Here is an 18,145-nt window from a genome sequence, read left to right as displayed (position 1 = left end):
AAACTGCCCTGGCAAACCAAAGATCTTGCCAAGGGCATGGCTAGAAAGTAGTGGTTTGGCTGGCTGCCTTTTGGCAAATGAACTGTATTCAGTGTGTGCCCCCAGCAATTAACTTTTTTCAGCGTTATTTCCGCCCAGCATAGTGTGTTCACTTTTCCAGTCTTCTGTTATAACGAAGACTTACATTGTGTCCATAGAACTTAATAGGACTGAGATTTCCAACCAGTCTCCCTTTCTGGTGATCAGTGGAAAAAGTGACAGCAATCCTTTCATGTAAACCATTTTCTTTAATGATGGCAACTGTAAGCCTTTCTTCCATGTTTCAAAAGAAAGTAATTGCTGAAGGTTTGATTCTGTGTTTGTCAGTTCTCTCCTCTGGTCAGTACCAACTGGAGTGGTAACAGTCCTTGTATAAACCTTTTTTCCCAAGAGAAAGATCAACTTGTGATTACTCTAGAACTGGACTACTAGTAGAGTTTATGTAACAGAATGTATCTATTGTGAAGCAAATACGTGACCTTTCTTCCATATTTTGGAGCAGTTAAGACAACGAACTTTATTGTATCTAAATGCACAGGGAATTTTTAAATTAAATTTCCACCCCATGCTTCCTCCCATAGAATATTTATTTTTGTATAAAGGGCTGTTGCCCCCTGTATTTTTGGCTTGTGAGAATTCCTTTTTCTGGTAACTGTCCTGTAACTCTCCATACTCTTATCCTTTGTATGTCCAGTTTAGTTGAATTCTGGATCCATCAGCCACTCTAAAGCCATATGATGCTGAGGACCATGCTATGAATATGAACAAATCTTCATTTGCTTTACAGCTTAGCTGGATCTCCACTATCACTTCCTAATTATTCTTGAACATTGTTGGAGTGCAGAAGGAACCATAAAGCCTTACGCACTTCGTTAGATTCTGGGCTATTCTATCCAAAGATAAGAGTAGCATATTGAAATGAAACCGATAACATAAGAACATAAGAAGAGCCTGCTGGATCAGGCCAGTGGCCCATCTAGTCCAGCATCCTGTTCTCACAGTGGCCAACCAGGTGCCTGGGGGACCCGAGTACAAGAACACTCTCCCCTCCTGAGGCTTCCGGCAACTGGTTTTCAGAAGCATGCTGCCTCTGACTAGGGTGGCAGAGCACAGCCATCATGGCTAGTAGCCATTGATAGCCCTGTCCTCCATGAATTTGTCTAATCTTTTAAAGCCATCCAAGCTGGTGGCCATTACTGCATCTTGTGGGAGCAAATTCCATAGTTTAACTATGCGCTGAGTAAAGAAGTACTTCCTTTTGTCTGTCCTGAATCTTCCAACATTCAGCTTCTTTGAATGTCCACGAGTTCTAGTATTATGAGAGAGGGAGAAGAACTTTTCTCTATCCACTTTCTCAATGCCATGCATAATTTTATACACTTCTATCAGGTCTCCTCTGACCCGCCTTTTCTCTAAACTAAAAAGCCCCAAATGCTGCAACCTTTCCTCGTAAGGGAGTCACTCCATCCCCTTGATCATTCTGGTTGCCCTCTTCTGAACCTTTTCCAACTCTATAATATCCTTTTTGAGATGAGGCGACCAGAACTGTACACAGTATTCCAAATGCGGCCGCACCATAGATTTATACAACGGCATTATGATATCGGCTGTTTTATTTTCAATACCTTTCCTAATTATTGCTAGCATGGAATTTGCCTTTTTCACAGCTGCCGCACACTGGGTCGACATTTTCATCGTGCTGTCCACTACAACCCCGAGGTCTCTCTCCTGGTCGGTCACCGCCAGTTCAGACCCCATGAGCGTATATGTGAAATTAAGATTTTTTGCTCCAATATGCATAATTTTACACTTTTTTATATTGAATTGCATTTGTCATTTTTCTGCCCATTCACTCAGTTTGGAGAGGTCTTTTTGGAGCTCTTCGCAATCCCTTTTTGTTTTAACAACCCTGAACAATTTAGTGTCGTCAGCAAACTTGGCCACTTCACTGCTCACTCCTAATTCTAGGTCATTAATGAACAAGTTGAAAAGTACAGGTCCCAATACCGATCCTTGAGGGACTCCACTTTCTACAGCCCTCCATTGGGAGAACTGTCCGTTTATTCCTACTCTCTGCTTTCTGCTTCTTAACCAATTTCTTATCCACAAGAGGACCTCTCCTCTTATTCCATGACTGCTAAGCTTCCTCAGAAGCCTTTGGTGAGGTACCTTGTCAAACGCTTTTTGAAAGTCTAAGTACACTATGTCCACTGGATCACATCTATCTATATGCTTGTTGACACTCTCAAAGAATTCTAATAGGTTACTGAGACAGGACTTTCCCTTGCAGAAGCCGTGCTGGCTCTGCTTCAGCAAGGCTTGTTCTTCTATGTGCTTAGTTAATCTAGCTTTAATAATACTTTCTACCAGTTTTCCAGGGACAGAAGTTAAGCTAACTGGCCTGTAATTTCCGGGATCTTCTCTGGATCCCTTTTTGAAGATTGGCGTTACATTTGCCACTTTCCAGTCCTCAGCACGGAGGAGGACCCAAGGGACAAGTTACATATTTTAGTTAGCAGATCAGCAATTTCACCTTTGAGTTCTTTGAGAACTCTCGGGTGGATGCCATCCGGGCCCGGTGATTTGTCAGTTTTTATATTGTCCATTAAGCTTAGAACTTCCTCTCTCGTTACCACTATTTGTCTCAGTTCCTCAGAATCCCTTCCTGCAAATGTTAGTTCAGGTTCAGGGATCTGCCCTATATCTTCCACTGTGAAGACAGATGCAAAGAATTCATTTAGCTTCTCTGCAATCTCCTTATCGTTCTTTAGGACACCTTTGACTCCCTTATCATCCAAGGGTCCAATCATTTCCCTAGATGGTCTCCTGCTTTGAATGTATTTATAGAATTTTTTGTTGTTGGTTTTTATGTTCTTAGCAATGTGCTCCTCAAATTCTTTTTTAGCATCCCTTATTGTCTTCTTGCATTTCTTTTGCCAGAGTTTGTGTTCTTTTTTATTTTCTTCATTTGGACAAGACTTCCATTTTTTGAAGGAAGACTTTTTGCCTCTAAGAGCTTCCTTGACTTTGCTCGTTAACCATGCTGGCATCTTCTTGGCCCTGGCGGTATCTTTTCTGATCTGCGGTATGCACTCCAGTTGAGCTTCTAATATAGTGTTTTTAAACAACTTCCAAGCATTTTCGAGTGATGTGACCCTCTGGACTTTGTTTTTCAGCTTTCTTTTTACCAATCCCCTCATTTTTGTGAAGTTTCCTCTTTTGAAGTCAAATGTGACCGTGTTGGATTTTCTTGGCAATTGGCCAGTTACATGTATGTTTAATTTAATAGCACTGTGGTCACTGCTCCCAATCGGTTCAACAACACTTACATCTTGCACCAGGTCCCGGTCCCCACTGAGGATTAAGTCCAGGGTTGCCGTCCCTCTGGTCAGTTCCATGACCAACTGGTCTAGAGAATAGTCATTTAGAATATCTAGAAACTTTGCTTCTTTGTCATGACTGGAACACATATGCAGCCAGTCTATGTCCGGGTAGTTGAAGTCACCCATTACTACCACATTTCCTAGTTTGGATGCTTCCTCAATTTCATATCTCAAGGTCTCCCTGAGCATTTTGATCAGGGGGACGATAGATCGTTCCCAGTATTAAGTCCCTCCTGGGGCATGGTATCACCACCCACAACGATTCTGTGGAGGAGTCTGCCTCTTTTGGGGTTTCGAGCTTGCTGGATTCAATGCCTTCTTTCACGTATAGAGCGACTCCGCCACCAATACGTCCTTCCCTGTCCTTCCGATATAGTTTATATCCAGGGATAACCGTATCCCACTGGTTTTCTCCATTCCACCAGGTCTCCATTATGCTCACTATATCGATGCTCTCCTCTAAGACCAAGCACTCTAGTTCTCCCATCTTGGTTCACAGGCTCCTAGCATTAGCGTACAGGCACTTGTAAGCAGTGTCTCTCTTCAAGTGTCTTTGGCACTTGTGGTTAGGCCTGTGGTAATTTTGCTCTTCTGAATTTATATCCTGTGCCCCTGCTCTCACAATGCCTACTTCTAGGCCTACCCCTTTTAAAATTTCATCATTTCTTTGGTTTTTTTCCCAGGGGGGAGGTTTATTCCGAACCGGACCGTTCTCAGCTCCTGTCGGGTTTCCCCCCTCAGTCAGTTTAAAAGCTGCTCTGCCACCTTTTTAATTTTAAGTGCCAGCAGTCTGGTTCCATTCTGGTTCAAGTGGAGCCCGTCCCTTTTGTACAGGCCCGGCTTGTCCCAAAATGTTCCCCAGTGCCTAACAAATCCAAACCCTTCCACCCGACACCATCGTCTCATCCACGCATTGAGACTGCGAAGCTGGGCCTGTCTGGCTGGTCCTGCGTGTGGAACCGGTAGCATTTCAGAGAAAGCCACCTTGGAGGTCCTGGCTTTCAGCATCCTACCTAGCAACCTAAATTTTGCTTCCAGGACCTCATGGCTGCATTTCCCCATGTCGTTGGTGTCAACGTGCACCACGACCACTGACTCCTTCCCAGCACTGTCTACCAAACTATCTAAACGACGGGCGATATCCGCAACCTTCGCACCAGGCAGGCAAAACACCTTGCGGTCTACACGCCCATCACACACCCCACTGTCTATGTTCCTAATGATCGAATCACCCACTACAAGGATCCCTCCACCCCCTGGAGATATATCCTCGGCACGAGAGGATAGCTGCTCATCCCCCAAGGAATGGGTCCCTTCTAAGGGATCGTTTCCCTCTTCCTCAGCTGGATGCTCTCCTTCCCCGAGACCATCGTTGTCCATGATAGCAGGAGAGCTATCATCGCTGGAGTGGGACACAGCTATAACGTCCCTGAAGGCCTCCTCCACACGCCTCTCTGCCTCTCTCAGCTTTTCCAGGTCCGCCACCTTGGCCTCAAGGAAATGAAGTCGTTCCCGGAGAGCCAGGAGCTCATTGCACCGAGAGCATACCCACGACTTCTGTCCAACAGGCAGATAGTCGTACATGCTGCAGGCGGTGCAAAACACTGGAAAGCCCCCACACCCCTGCTGGCTTCTTACCTGCATAGTTTTGTTTAAGGTTTATTACATCAATGGGTTGGAGACTGCGGTTTAGTTGAGGTCAGGGAACAGACGGGCAGAGTGGGGGGCCCTGGCCTCCTCGCCCTGCTGCCGAACTCGCTCTGCTGCTTAACTCGCCTTGATGCTTTGTCAGCTGGGGCCTTGACGCTCGCTCTGCTGCTTAACTCGCCTTGACGCTTTGTCAGCTGGGGCCTTGACGCTCGCTCTGCTGCTTAACTCGCCTTGACGCTTTGTCAGCTGGGGCCTTGACGCTCGCTCTGCTGCTTAACTCGCCTTGACGCTTTGTCAGCTGGGGCCTTGACGCTCGCTCTGCTGCTTAACTCGCCTTGACGCTTTGTCAGCTGGGGCCTTGACGCTCGCTCTGCTGCTTAACTCGCCTTGACGCTTTGTCAGCTGGGGCCTTGACGCTTCGTCAGCTGGGGCTCCCTCTAGCTCGTGGAGCAGGCTCAGCAAATACAATATATGTTATATTGTTATGTGCAGTTTGCACATAAGCCTGCACTTCTCTCATGCAACCCTGACATCCCTTTTAGGAACTTCTGACATTGAGACATTGAACACACTCCAAATTTTGTACCCCAAGACTTGACTTAAAGGGTACACAGAGAAACATAATTTTTACTGTATCAAAATAAGAATTGCCACATTAAAGATGTTTAACAGATCAATAAACAATACACTACTGATAGGCCTAAGTTTTAAAAGTTTAAAACTAATAAAAGAATAAAGACTAATTATATTTGAAAAACATGACTAAAAACATCAAAAAATTTAGAATGCAGTAAAATTGGCCAGGGAAAAAGGAGAGGGGAGTGTTGGCTAAATGCGAGGGAAAGGGGAAGATTTGGCTAAAGGGGTGAAGGTAGTATTGGAAGGGAGACGGATGCTGGCTAGAGCCACCTGCTTTAGAAAGAGAAGGGGAGATGGTCATAGGAAGAAAGTAGTTTGTGGAGCTTTCTGAAAGATTTTTTGGTAAGAATCAGAAGACAGTAGGTGGGACTATGGGTCAGTGGCCTGAGAGCAAAAGTTCATATTTTGCAGTAGGTTGTCATGGGTTGTGAGGGAAGGGAATATGAGAATTTGGATGAGATAGTCAAGAAAGGGAGAAAAGACAACAGCAAGTGGGAAAAGAGGCGATAACCTCAAGATAAAAGGGACATGGTCAGACTGGAAAGCTAAGGGGAGGAGGGAGAGGGTGAAGCCTGTCTGAGGCTTAGGAGACTAAAATGATGAAATTATGAATGAAGGACAGAGAGTCCAAGCAATAACCAGTAGGTGTTTGGGAACATGAAGGAAGGCAGCGGGGTGAGGTTTGCCCTGTGGATCAAAAGAGTAGGAGAATATAGATGGATGGTGCCCTTTGGAGGAGATATGAGAGGAAGGCAAAGGGCTTGGCCAGCCAATGGACTTGCCAGGGAAAAGGGATTTAATGCCTCTCCTTGTGCAAAACTGGGGTTTGGCATGAGAGGATACCTCTTCTGCTTTGGAATGAGAAATAGCAGAGGGTAGAAGAGACAAAAGGAAAATGACGGGTCTAGGTCCACAAGTTCTTACGTAGAAGGATTGAGATTTCTTTATGGATGCCAAAGATTCCTAGTTGCTAGGGTGACAAGCATTATCTTTTATACTCAAGTTGGACTTAAACATTAAAATAAAGACATCTTTCAAATCCTGTCTCTCTGGTTGTCAGGATCTGGATGGTGTGACAAATTAAGGTTATGAGTTGGAGAGTAAATTGCCCTAAAATACCTAGTTACCCTCTCTTCCTGATCGCTACTGAGTGTTTAAAAATGTAACTAAAAATGGTGCCAGCCAGGAAGAGTGTGTCCTAAATCGCTGAGAAATGGCTTCTTGAAAAAACGCATCTTCATTCTGCTATGCAGGGGGACGGGGGAAGAGATGAACCTATCTTTGGGGCTTTTCTGGTGGGAGCCTTGGGCCATTGACACTTCTTGATTAATTATTGTGGGAAGAGGCAAGACATTTAAGGTGATGGCTTAACACTTCCAGAAGGAGCCTTACACTTTTGTTTACATTTACAAGTGAAGATAGTAAAAAGGTGGACACAGAAATGAGATCTGCACAGTGGGGGTAGAGATACACCTACATCCTTCCTGTCCTGGAAGTCTTTAACTTTCCTGTTAAGATTTGTGATTGCCGTGCACAGCTTTTCACAGGAATATGAGGCAAGCTAGCAGATATGAGGAAAGTCTTTGATCTTATTTCAAAACAGTGCAACAAGTATGTTCTCTGAAGTTGGCATATGAGTTTTTGTTTCCTGGTAAGGAGGTACTTTCCCAAAAACTTCTGATTAAGTAGATGCAAAGAGTGTGCTGGTCCATCGTATGCCCAAACCTCAAGGCAGGTTACACACGCACACAGTCAGAGCTTTGCATAAGTAAAAGGAAGGAAGCGCACTCCTAAGGAATGCACTTCTTTGTCACACCCAGTTCAGCCCTTCAAAAAGAAAAAAATGAAGGCCTCATTCTCTCACTGCAGTCCTTGCTATTTTCCTGTGTAACTACCATTTCAGCCATAATTGCTTCCGCATCTTCTTTATAATTCCCCACTACTGCTGCCCTACCTGAGGTCTCAGGATTTCATGCCTGGCATAGCAAAAGTATAAAAAATGCTCCGGAGAAGAACAATGTTCAGGGTGCATTTCTCAATGGCCTCTGACAGGCCTCTTGTTCGTTCATTAAAATTCAAGGGCTGGTTGCAGCCAAGGATTTGGACAAGCCCAGTGAATTTTTTAAAAAACATTTATTTATGGATTTTTTAGTACAAGTATCACAGGGAAGTAATAGGATTGATACAATAGTCATAACACCCAGTATAACATCCATAACATCCAATAGTCATAACATGTCAGGAACAAAAAATAGGCCTGAAATAGGCAACAACCTCCCCCCTGCCCCAACCACCCTTCCCTGAGGCCACATAGTGTACATAGATGAAAACATGTATGCCACGCTTATAGAACTACACAGAAGATAAAAGCATTTATGATTGTCTTTTCAGAAGAAAATCAGGGTTTATCTCAGAGCTGGAGAAAAGCTTGTGACCTACTTAGTCTCTGTTTATTTGCTTTGTCATAATCCATGAATGGACGCCAGACTGTGAAGAAATCCTTGATTTAACTTTTCCTTTGGCAAGTTTTATGGTGAAAGTCAATTTTTCACCATAGTGATATTCCAGAGTGTATGTAGCCACGCATCCAAGGTCAAGGCATCTGCCAGCTTCCAGTTTTTGGCTATCTCCAATCTAGCCACCCACCAGCAAGAGAGAAATTAAGGAGTTGTATGTTACACCTTCGTTTTCAGCTTTTGACTTGGAACAGCAGGCTGCCTCCTACAACATCCCAAGCTGCTTCCTGAAAGGCCCTTCTGTTTCGAAAGTGGCTTGCCATAGCCCAAAGCCATCCTGAGTGTAACACATGAGTTGTGCAGTCTGCATCCTGACCAAGGAGTGCATTCACTTAGTGCAGGAGTAAGAGACCTCAGGCACGGAAGCCAAATGTGGCCCTCCAGGCCTCTCTTTCTGGCCCCCAGGACTCTTCCTAGGCCACACCCCTCACTGACCTTGCTTCGTACCCCAAATGTTTTTCCCTGGCGAGAATGCGTCCTTGCACTCTGATAATAACTCTTGCTTGACTGGGGGCAGTAAAGAGGGGTGCCTGAGTGTGTGGAGAAAGAAGCCTACTGTACAGAGGGGAAATTAATATCCATCTGCGTTTGCCCCTAGCCCTATCCACCACTGGCATGTGGGTCCTGGAATGTTGCCCAGAAGGTAATGCAGCCCTTGGGCCAAAATGGTTCTCTACGCCTGACTTAGTACAACGAACCCAAGTAGTAGATTGATAAAGCCACATCTAAAAATCTCACCCAAGCCTATCACGCCTCACAGAAAAACCAGGCAAATAACTCGTGGGGACAGACCTACCGGTATCTGCAGCTATCTTTTTAACAGGCTACTACAGATCTGTATTTGTTAATCTCTCCTCTTTTTTTATTAATCACTTTTTCATTAATGCAGAGATGGCGAACTCATAGCCTTCCAGATGATGGATTTTAGTTCTCATTGCCCAATACAGACAATGGTCAGGGATGATGGGAGCTGTAGTCCAACAATATATGGAGGGTGACAGGTTCCCCATCTCTGAATTGTATCAGGCCAGGTAACAATGTCAATCATAAAAAACATGTTCATTGCATTTATAAAGTATGCATTGTGAGCTGGTTTGAGGGCTTCGTTTAAAAAGCAGCATACAAATTCACTCAATATGTAAAATGATAGTTGTATTATTAAAAAATGCACGCCTTTTAAGCTATTCAAAGCCACTACCATGCGCTTAGCATCACCAAAGAGTGCTTTGACTGTGTTTTCCCTTGCACTTCCCTAATTATAGTTTTGGTGTGACCAAAATCATATGAAAAGACTAACAGATTTATTATGACTCACGTATTGATTTAGGCAAAGATTTACGCAGGGTGTGCTTTTGCAAACTGGTATGGGAGCATTTTCAGAAATAACTCAGAAGCAGATGGGTTTGTTTGCTTAAGTGGTGCTGTCGGTCTGTCGCTCTCATTTAGGAACAAAGTAATGGTTTAAGGGGATTTCAGGGTTTTTTTCCTGCACTCAAGTTTGTTTTGTTGCAAATTTTAATCATGCTTATGTAGAACAGCCTCATGGCATGCTTTCCTCCGAGTCATTGCCAAAAGCTCAAAGCTAGGCAAGATTCTGCAGAATTTGCGTTTTGGTCAGTGACCTAAAGGAGAGGAGGAGATCTGGCAGGTGTGCCTAGAACAAAGAGAACCTGTTCCCACTGTCAGAATGGTTTTTCTTCATTATATTTATATCCTGTCTTCGTCTAACCCTCCTTCCTGCCCCCACATTGCCTCCCACAGTACCTCGTACACAAGTGGGGAACCTGATTCAACCCAAAGAACCAAATTCCCTTCCGGACAACCTTCCAGATGATCTGGCCAACAACATTTGGTGCATTTAGTGCACTGATGTGCATGACGTGTGTGTAGCCACGTTCAACATGTTGATGCCTAGAGGCAGGGACTAGTGAGGACTAGTGGGGCCAACAACATTTAGTGCACAAGTGGAGAAGGTCTCTATAGGAAGGTCATGTTGATGCCTAGGGGCAGGGACTAGTGAGGACTAGTGGGGCCAACAACATTTAGTGCACAGGAGGAGAAGGTCTTTATAGGACATATCCTCATATTGCTGTTGTACCTCTCAATAACTTGCATGTATGAGCCCACCTCCTAACAGGCTGTTTATTATTTATTCTTTCGTTTCTATTCCACCATTCCTCCAAGGAGTTTCAGGTGACCTACACAGTTCACCTCCCTCCCTATTTTATCCTCAGCAACCCTGTGAGGTAGGTTAGGCGGAGAGACAGTGACTGTCCCCCAGTGAGCTTCATGGCTGAGTGGAGATTTGAACCCTGCTCTCCCAGGTCATAGTCCAACAGCTGCACTGGCTCTCTCAACTACCCCACTCACGTTTTGAGTTGGGGCTCACTTGCGGAGAGCACATTTCTTTATTAACACACTGCATGTGTTACTTGGCCACTGAGTCACTACGATCGGTTTTCACATGGATCAACTGAGAGGGAGGGGGTGCTCGCTCAAAGGTCATTGATTCCAGGTGGCCTTGAGCTGTGGCCCTGTTGAGTTGATAAAGTGAGCATTGATGATAATGCCTGCTGAGTCTTGAACTCAGTTGTCCGCATGATGGAACCCCCTTGTCGAAGCTAAGCAGGTCTGGGCAGTGCCTGGATAAAAGACTACCAGGAGGGCTGAGCCTGCACATGCACTGCATCTCATTGTTTCATGCATCAAGGGAGGTGCCTTGGGGGAGACTCCCCTCCTCGGCCCTGCAAACGCATCCTTCTGCCATTCCAGAATCAAATTGCCCAGAAGGCTTGTGTACAGGTGAGAGTCTCTCCCCAAACCAAGGACTCCTTCAGCATGTGAAGGAGCACCCCAACATAGCTTTTGGGGTTTTAATTTCACTGCTGCAAACCATCTTCAGAAGAGGAATGTGAAGGGCGAGGAAGCAAATCCTGCTGGGACCTTCAGGGCTGGTTAGCAACTAGATCTGGCCAGGACCTTCATCCAGTCAGAGCAAGGTCACTAACGACTGAGCTGCCCCCACCTCGCTTCCCTCCTGGCAGGACTGAAATCATCCCCTGAAGAGCATAAAAAGAGCCCATTTAGTCCAGCATCCTGTTCTCACAGCAGCCAACCAGATGTCCCCATGGGAAGCCTGCAAGCAGGACCAGAGCACGCCAGCCCTCTCCCAGCAACTGGTCTTCAAACTGCCTCAGACAGTGGAGATGGAACATAGCCTCATCCTCCATGACCCTCCCCTTATCCTCCCTTCTTCCAAGCTATAAGCGGAGGGGGAGCTCTAAACTGAGAAGGCAGAGAGGGGGCAGTAGGTCCAGAGGCATAACTTTCCAGCTAGTTTTATACCAGCTGTACCAAGAGTTAACCTTGAACAGGAGAAGACAGGAAACGAGGCGGAATCACGTTTGTGCTTGCTGGGTGATGGCACAAGAGTCAATGACATGTTCTTTCTGTTTTCCTGGAAGGATTAAATTACTTGCCTAGCAGTCATGCCCTCTTTTCCCCCTCCTGTCCAAGGGCAACTCTTTGTTACGCTTCTGCCAGGGCTTCATCTGTTCCTTGGGGCAGATTGCTGTCAGGGATCGGATTTGGTCTCTGAGCCGGCAGTTACTGGCTCCTAGGACATAATCCAACACAATGATGCAGTTTGGTTTACCTGTCACTTGACCACCTTGTCACTAAAAGCAGGTGCGGGGAACCTTTGATCCTCCAGATGTTGATGTACTACATCTCCCCTCCTCCCCGGCCACTGGCCACGCTTGCTGGGGCTGATGGGAGTTGTAGTTCTCCACCCCAGCAGTTTGATTTTTCTCCCCCACCTGTTTCACAGAGTTGGAAGAGACCTTGGTGGTCATCTAGTCCAGGTATGGCCAATGGCCAGGAGTCACAGTTCAGCTACATCTGGAGGGCCAAAGGTTCCCCACACCTGGTCTAGTCCAATCCAAATGTATGCTCACCAATGAAGGATGCAACTCCAGCATTCCTGAGAAACGGCTGTCCAGCCTCTGTGGAAATAACTCCAGTGAAGGAGAGCCCACAGCTTCCTGAGACGGTCTGTTCCCCTGTCAAATTGCTGCTCCTGTTAGGAAATTTGTCACCATGTTTACCTAGAATCTGTTTCCCTGCCATTCCCACTCATTCGTTCCAGTCCTGCCCTCTGAGGAACAGAGAACAGGTCTGGTCCATCATCTGAGTGACAGCCCTCCAGATATTTAAAGACTGCTATCATGTCTCCTCTTTTTCTCCAGCCTAAATGTACCCAGTTCTTAAAATTATTCCTTATAGGATTTTGTTTCTTTCCACTGTGTCCTTAAAAAATGAAGGGCTAATCTAAATATCTATGTATAGGTTACATTTTTATCTTGCCTTTCCTCTGAGAAGTGCAGATGATGTGCACAGTTCCCTCTGTGCACATTTTATCCTCCCAGCAACCCTGTGAGGGGGGTTAGACTGAAGCTGCGTGCATATCATGCATTTTAAAATACATTACTTCCCCTCAACCCATTTGAAATGTAGTGTTGGAGGAGAGCTTTGTGGATACCATGGACCACGAAAAAGACAAATAATTGGGTGTTAGAACAAATTAAACCAGAACTATCACTAGAAGCTAAAACGATGAAGCTGAGGTTATCATACTTTGGACACATAATGAGAAGACATGATTCACTAGAAAAGACAACAATGCTGGGGAAAACAGAAGGAAGTAGAAAAAGAGGAAGACCAAACAAGAGATGGATTGATTCCATAAAGGAAGCCACAGACCTGAACTTACAAGATTTGAACAGGGTGGTTCGTGACAGATACTATTGGAGGTCGCTGATACATAGGGTTGCCATAAGTTGTAATCAACTTGAAGGCACATAACTTTCCCCCAAAGATTCCCAGGAACTGTAGTTTGCCCTTCACAGAATTCCCAGCACCCTTAACAAACTACAGCTCGCAGGATTCTTTGGGAGAAGACGTGCTTAAAATGTATGGTGTGGCTGTTACCACACTGTCACGATTTAGCAGGCTGGTGTCAAGCTCTGGGTTGCATGCCTGTCTTTATAAAAGCAGGACTTGGGAACCTGTGGCCCTCCAGATATTCCTGGATTTCAACAGGTGTGAGGAACCAGTGGTCCTCCAGATGTTGCTGAACTCCTATCAGCCCCAGCAATCATGGCAAACGGCCAGGAGGATGGGAGCTGTAGTTCAGCAACATCTGGAGGGCCAAAGGCACCTGGAGTACACCATCAACCATCCCTGGCTGGGACTGATGGGACTTGCCACCCAACAACATCTGGAGGGCCACAGGTTCTTCACTCCCCTGTTGTAAAGTGAAACCTGTTGGGAGAGTTTTCCCCTCCCTCTCACGGGGTGAGAGTGACATGTTTCTCTGCCCACCTTCTAGAGAGGCTGACCTTTTCCAGAAGGCCCTGGAGGTTCTGCAAAGCATCACATCCACGAGTTGACTCATCCTTAGCAGTTACTAAATATATTTTCTTAGTCAGAGCAAGTTTTCAGCATTTGCAAAGCTGCTGGCTGAGCAAGCTATTCCCCAGCAGCAGGTGTGGGGGAACAAAGTGAGGTGTTCCTGATGAAACATTAAAATAGGGCTTCATGGGGGTGGAATAGCAGAGTTTAGAAACTGCTTTTAAGATTCCCCTTGTGCGATTTGAATATGATCCAGTACAGTGAAATATAAGCTGAAGGCCCAGGTTCTCAAGGCCTCGGGCCGTTCATCCAGGACTAGATTGATTCATTGACAGTTGTGCGGAGTACTCCATAGTAACTAGAGCACTCAGGCCAAAGCTGAACAATATTGCATTGATTTTTATTGTAATTTAAACGTCACTTTTAGAAGACACAGGATTGCACTTTTAAGACAAACTTTTTCCCTGCCTCCCCACCTTTTTTGAAATGGAAATGGACTGCCTTCAAGTTGATCCTGACTTATGGCTACCCTATGAATAGGGTTTTCACGATAAGCAGTACTCAGAGGTGGTTTTACCATTGCCTTCCTCTGAGGCTCAGAGGCAGTGACTGGCCCAAGGTCACCCAGTGAGCTTCATGGCTGTGTGGGGATTCAAACCCTGGTCTCCCAGGTCGTAGTCCAACACACTAACCACTACGCCACACGGACGGTGGGATATAAATGTAATAAATAATAATAATAATAAGGTGGTGTACCTGGTTCTCCCCCTTTATCCTCACAACAACCCTGTGAGGTAGGATAGGCTAAGAGGCCCTGATTGGCCCCAGCCCACCCAGTGAGCTTCCTGGCTGAGTCAGGATTTGAGCCCTGGTCTCCCAGGTCACAGTCCAACACTCTAACCACTATGCCACACTGGCTCTCCCCCACGTTTTTTAGACTTTTCTAATTTAAACTACTTTCTTCAAAAGATATCTTTCCAACTTTCTGTAGTGCGGCTTTCTTTATAAGCAATGGTTCCCCATCTGCTTTATAATGACTGATCCAAGACCCTATAGGGCAAAGGACGACATGCCACACATTCGCTAATGTGTGTGTTCAAATAAGTTAGGAATGGGATGCTGCGGCCCGCCAGACATTGGACTCCAACATGGGCTCCAAGATCTAAGAAAGACAGAATAGAAATGTAAGAAAGTAAATGAAATAAATCCTTGCTAGACCCAGCCAGCACTGCCAACCATTGGCAATGATGGGGACTGAATATCTGGAGGGCCAGAGATTCTCCAGGTTTGAAATAAGTTCACATTTTGTCCTCCCAGCAATCCTGTGAGGGAGGTTAGACTAAGGCTGCGTACACATCATACATTTTAAAACACTACTCCTCCACGCAAAAGAATCCTGGGGACTGTTGTTTACCCCTCACAGAGCTACAATTCCCAGTTTTCCCTTAGCAAACTACAGTTCCCAGGATTCTCTGGGGGAAGTCATGTGCTTCAAGTGTGTGATGTGTACACAGCCTTAGAGAGGGTGTGTGAATGGCCCAAGGTGTGATAGGAGGGGCCCTTTTTATGGTATTGCAGGATGAGCACTTTTAGTGAATAATGTGCTTTTAGTGAATGATTGCTTGACTCAAAATCACACTCCACCCACCGCACCAATCCTCTTTTATTGTTTCCTACCTACTGCCAAAGTGTCAGGGACATGTACTCTGTATGATGCATAAGGTAGCTGCTATACAAGAGTGGTCCCTGCTTGTTCAGACAGTGGGGGCTGCTGTGTGTGTTATATGCCTTCAAGTCGATTACGACTTAGGGTGACCCTATGAATCAGCGACCTCTAATTGCATCTGTTGTAAACCACCCTGTTCAGATCCCGTAGGTTCAGGTTTGTGGCTTCCTTTATGGAATCAATCCATCCCTTGTTTGGTCTTCCTCTTTTTCTACTCCCTTTTGTTTTCCCCAGCATTATTGTATTTTCTAGTGCTACCGTTATTCTATTATGTCTTTGGTCATCCACCACTTTTAGACCCGTGCTTTTTGTCTAGACGTTGTTCCTGTTTTTCACATGCTTGCATCCCTCACCGCATGGATGTCCTGTGCATGTGGTCTGGGTAATTTCCTGTTCTATGGCTAGCTGCTCAGGTCTCAGCAAGTTTGGGGTAACAGCTGATGCATTTCATCAGTGCCCAACAGGAGCACATGCTCTGGGTGAACTGTCAGTTACCTATACACGTTCATGCAGATTCTTGCAAAAATCAGCATGGACTTGACAATGAGGACACTGAACTTGTCAAGCATTATCAATACCTCAGCACAGTCATTAACCAAAATGGAGACAATAGTCAAGAAATCAGAAAAAGGCTAGGACTGGGGAGGGCAGCTACGAGAGAACTAGAAAAAGGTCCTCAAATGCAAAGACGTATCACTGAACACTAAAGTCAGGATCATTGAGACCGTGGTATTACTGATCTCTAGGTATGGATGTGAAAGTTGGACAGTGAAAAAGGTGGATAAGAGAAAAATCAACTCATTTGAAATGTGGTTGGAGGAGAGCTTTGCACATACCATGGACTGCAAAAAAGACAAATCATTGGGTGTCAGAACAAATTAAACCAGAACTGTCACTAGAAGCTAAAATGATGAAACTGAGGTTATCATCCTTTGGACACATCATGAGAAGACATGATTCACTAGAAAAGACAACAATGCTGGGGAAAAACAGAAGGGAGTAGAAAAAGAGAAAGGCCAAACAAGAGATGGATTGATTCCATAAAGGAAGCCACAGACCTGAACTTACAAGATCTGAACAGGGTGGTTCGTGACAGATGCTACTGGAGGTTGCTGATTCATAGGGTCACCATAAGTCATAATCAACTTGAAGGCACATAACAACAACAAAATACTTAAGCTATGGCTTTCATCCAAATAAGCTTGACTTAGAGTAGACCCACTGAAAACAGCAGTCTTAAGTTAGTCATGCCCGTTCATTTCAATGGGTCCACTCTAGGGGTAGCCATGGTCGTGCCCTCCAGATGTTGTTGGACACCATCTCCCAGCTGGCTGGGGCTGGTGGGACAACATCTGAAAGCTACCACGTTAGCTACCCCAGTCTATTGTGAGTAAAACTTAGTTGCACACAACCCTAAATGTAAAAAACTTAAAATCAAATATAGGAAATTGTTATATTTACATTTTGGTCATGAGAAATCCAATATAAGAGAAAAGAAATCCACATTTCACTTCAGATGATTAACATCTAACACCCCTTTTCCCTTCATAGGGAAGAGGGACTGATTGTTAAACCCTTCTGGGAACCACAGCTCTATGAGTAGAAAAGGGGCCCCTAACACCTCTCAGTACCCTTAATGAGTGACAATCCCGGGATTCTTTGGGGGAAGCCATGACTGTCTCAAGTGGTATAATACAGTAATACCTCCTTAACAGAAACTTTGGTACCAGAGGTAGGAATAACATGGAAAGAATAGGGATATGTTCCTACACCACAGCAAACTTTTTATTCAGAAATAACAATAAGCATGTCTGAAATGAAACAACCAGGTCAGGAAAGCCTTGCATACAAACCACTTGAAGGCTTCTTCCAAACTGCATCCAGGGATGCCGGCCTTGACTTGTATCCATTTCTAGTCACAACTTTGCACTTCCGTGGCTCAAGATATGTGGTGGGTAGGACAATCCATCTGTTCATATCCCTGAGGGAAGACCTGGTAAGGGTAGATCCCTAGAAGCTGGGCTGAAGCTTACTCATCCTGTCTTATGTGCTTAAAGAAACACAGGATGACACCACATGCACTCAAGATGAGGACTAGTGCAAAGCCAAAAAAGCAGAGGGTTGACTCCAGCTAAACCCTACACAAAGCAGACCCACTGAAATAAATGAATCTAAGTTAGTCATGTTCATTAACTTCAGCACATCTACTCTGAGTAGAGCTAGCACTGGCTATAACTCAGGAGGTATGATTCAGATGCAACACATTTTGAAGGTGTTGGAAGTACAACAGAAGGGATTGTTGAGTTACAACTTTTATAAGTCAGCCAACCAACCAAGAGGGTGGTGGTGGAGGAGGAGGGTGTGTTGCTTAGCAACCAGGCAGAGTGGCATGATCCTTGCTGAGATGGCATATGTTCTAATTGGCTGTATAGTTTGGAGGTAGTTTCCCCCGTTTGTTTTGTTTGAATGTCTCCATGCTCTATATCAGACCTGAACTAAGACAAACAAAACCTCTCTGTGTATTTCTCCTCAAATTTACAGTTTTTGTTCAGTTTTGCCCAGTAAAGTGTTATCATTCTTATTTTCCTGGACTTCATCTGTGTTATTCAAGTGACTCTGCCCACAGGAGGCACCTATATTTTTCTATGCTACCATTTAAAGACTATTTTTTTCTGCTGCCATTTAGTTCTCCAAAGACACTGTTCTAACAGCGTGTCACCACTTTGAAAGAGGCGACAAGTTGAATAATACGTTACATCAAACGAGAACAGTATTAATGT

The sequence above is a fragment of the Rhineura floridana genome, chromosome 14 (assembly GCF_030035675.1).
Source record: "Rhineura floridana isolate rRhiFlo1 chromosome 14, rRhiFlo1.hap2, whole genome shotgun sequence".
Classification (NCBI taxonomy): Eukaryota; Metazoa; Chordata; class Lepidosauria; order Squamata; family Rhineuridae; genus Rhineura; species Rhineura floridana.
Note: the sequence above shows the minus strand (reverse complement) of the source record.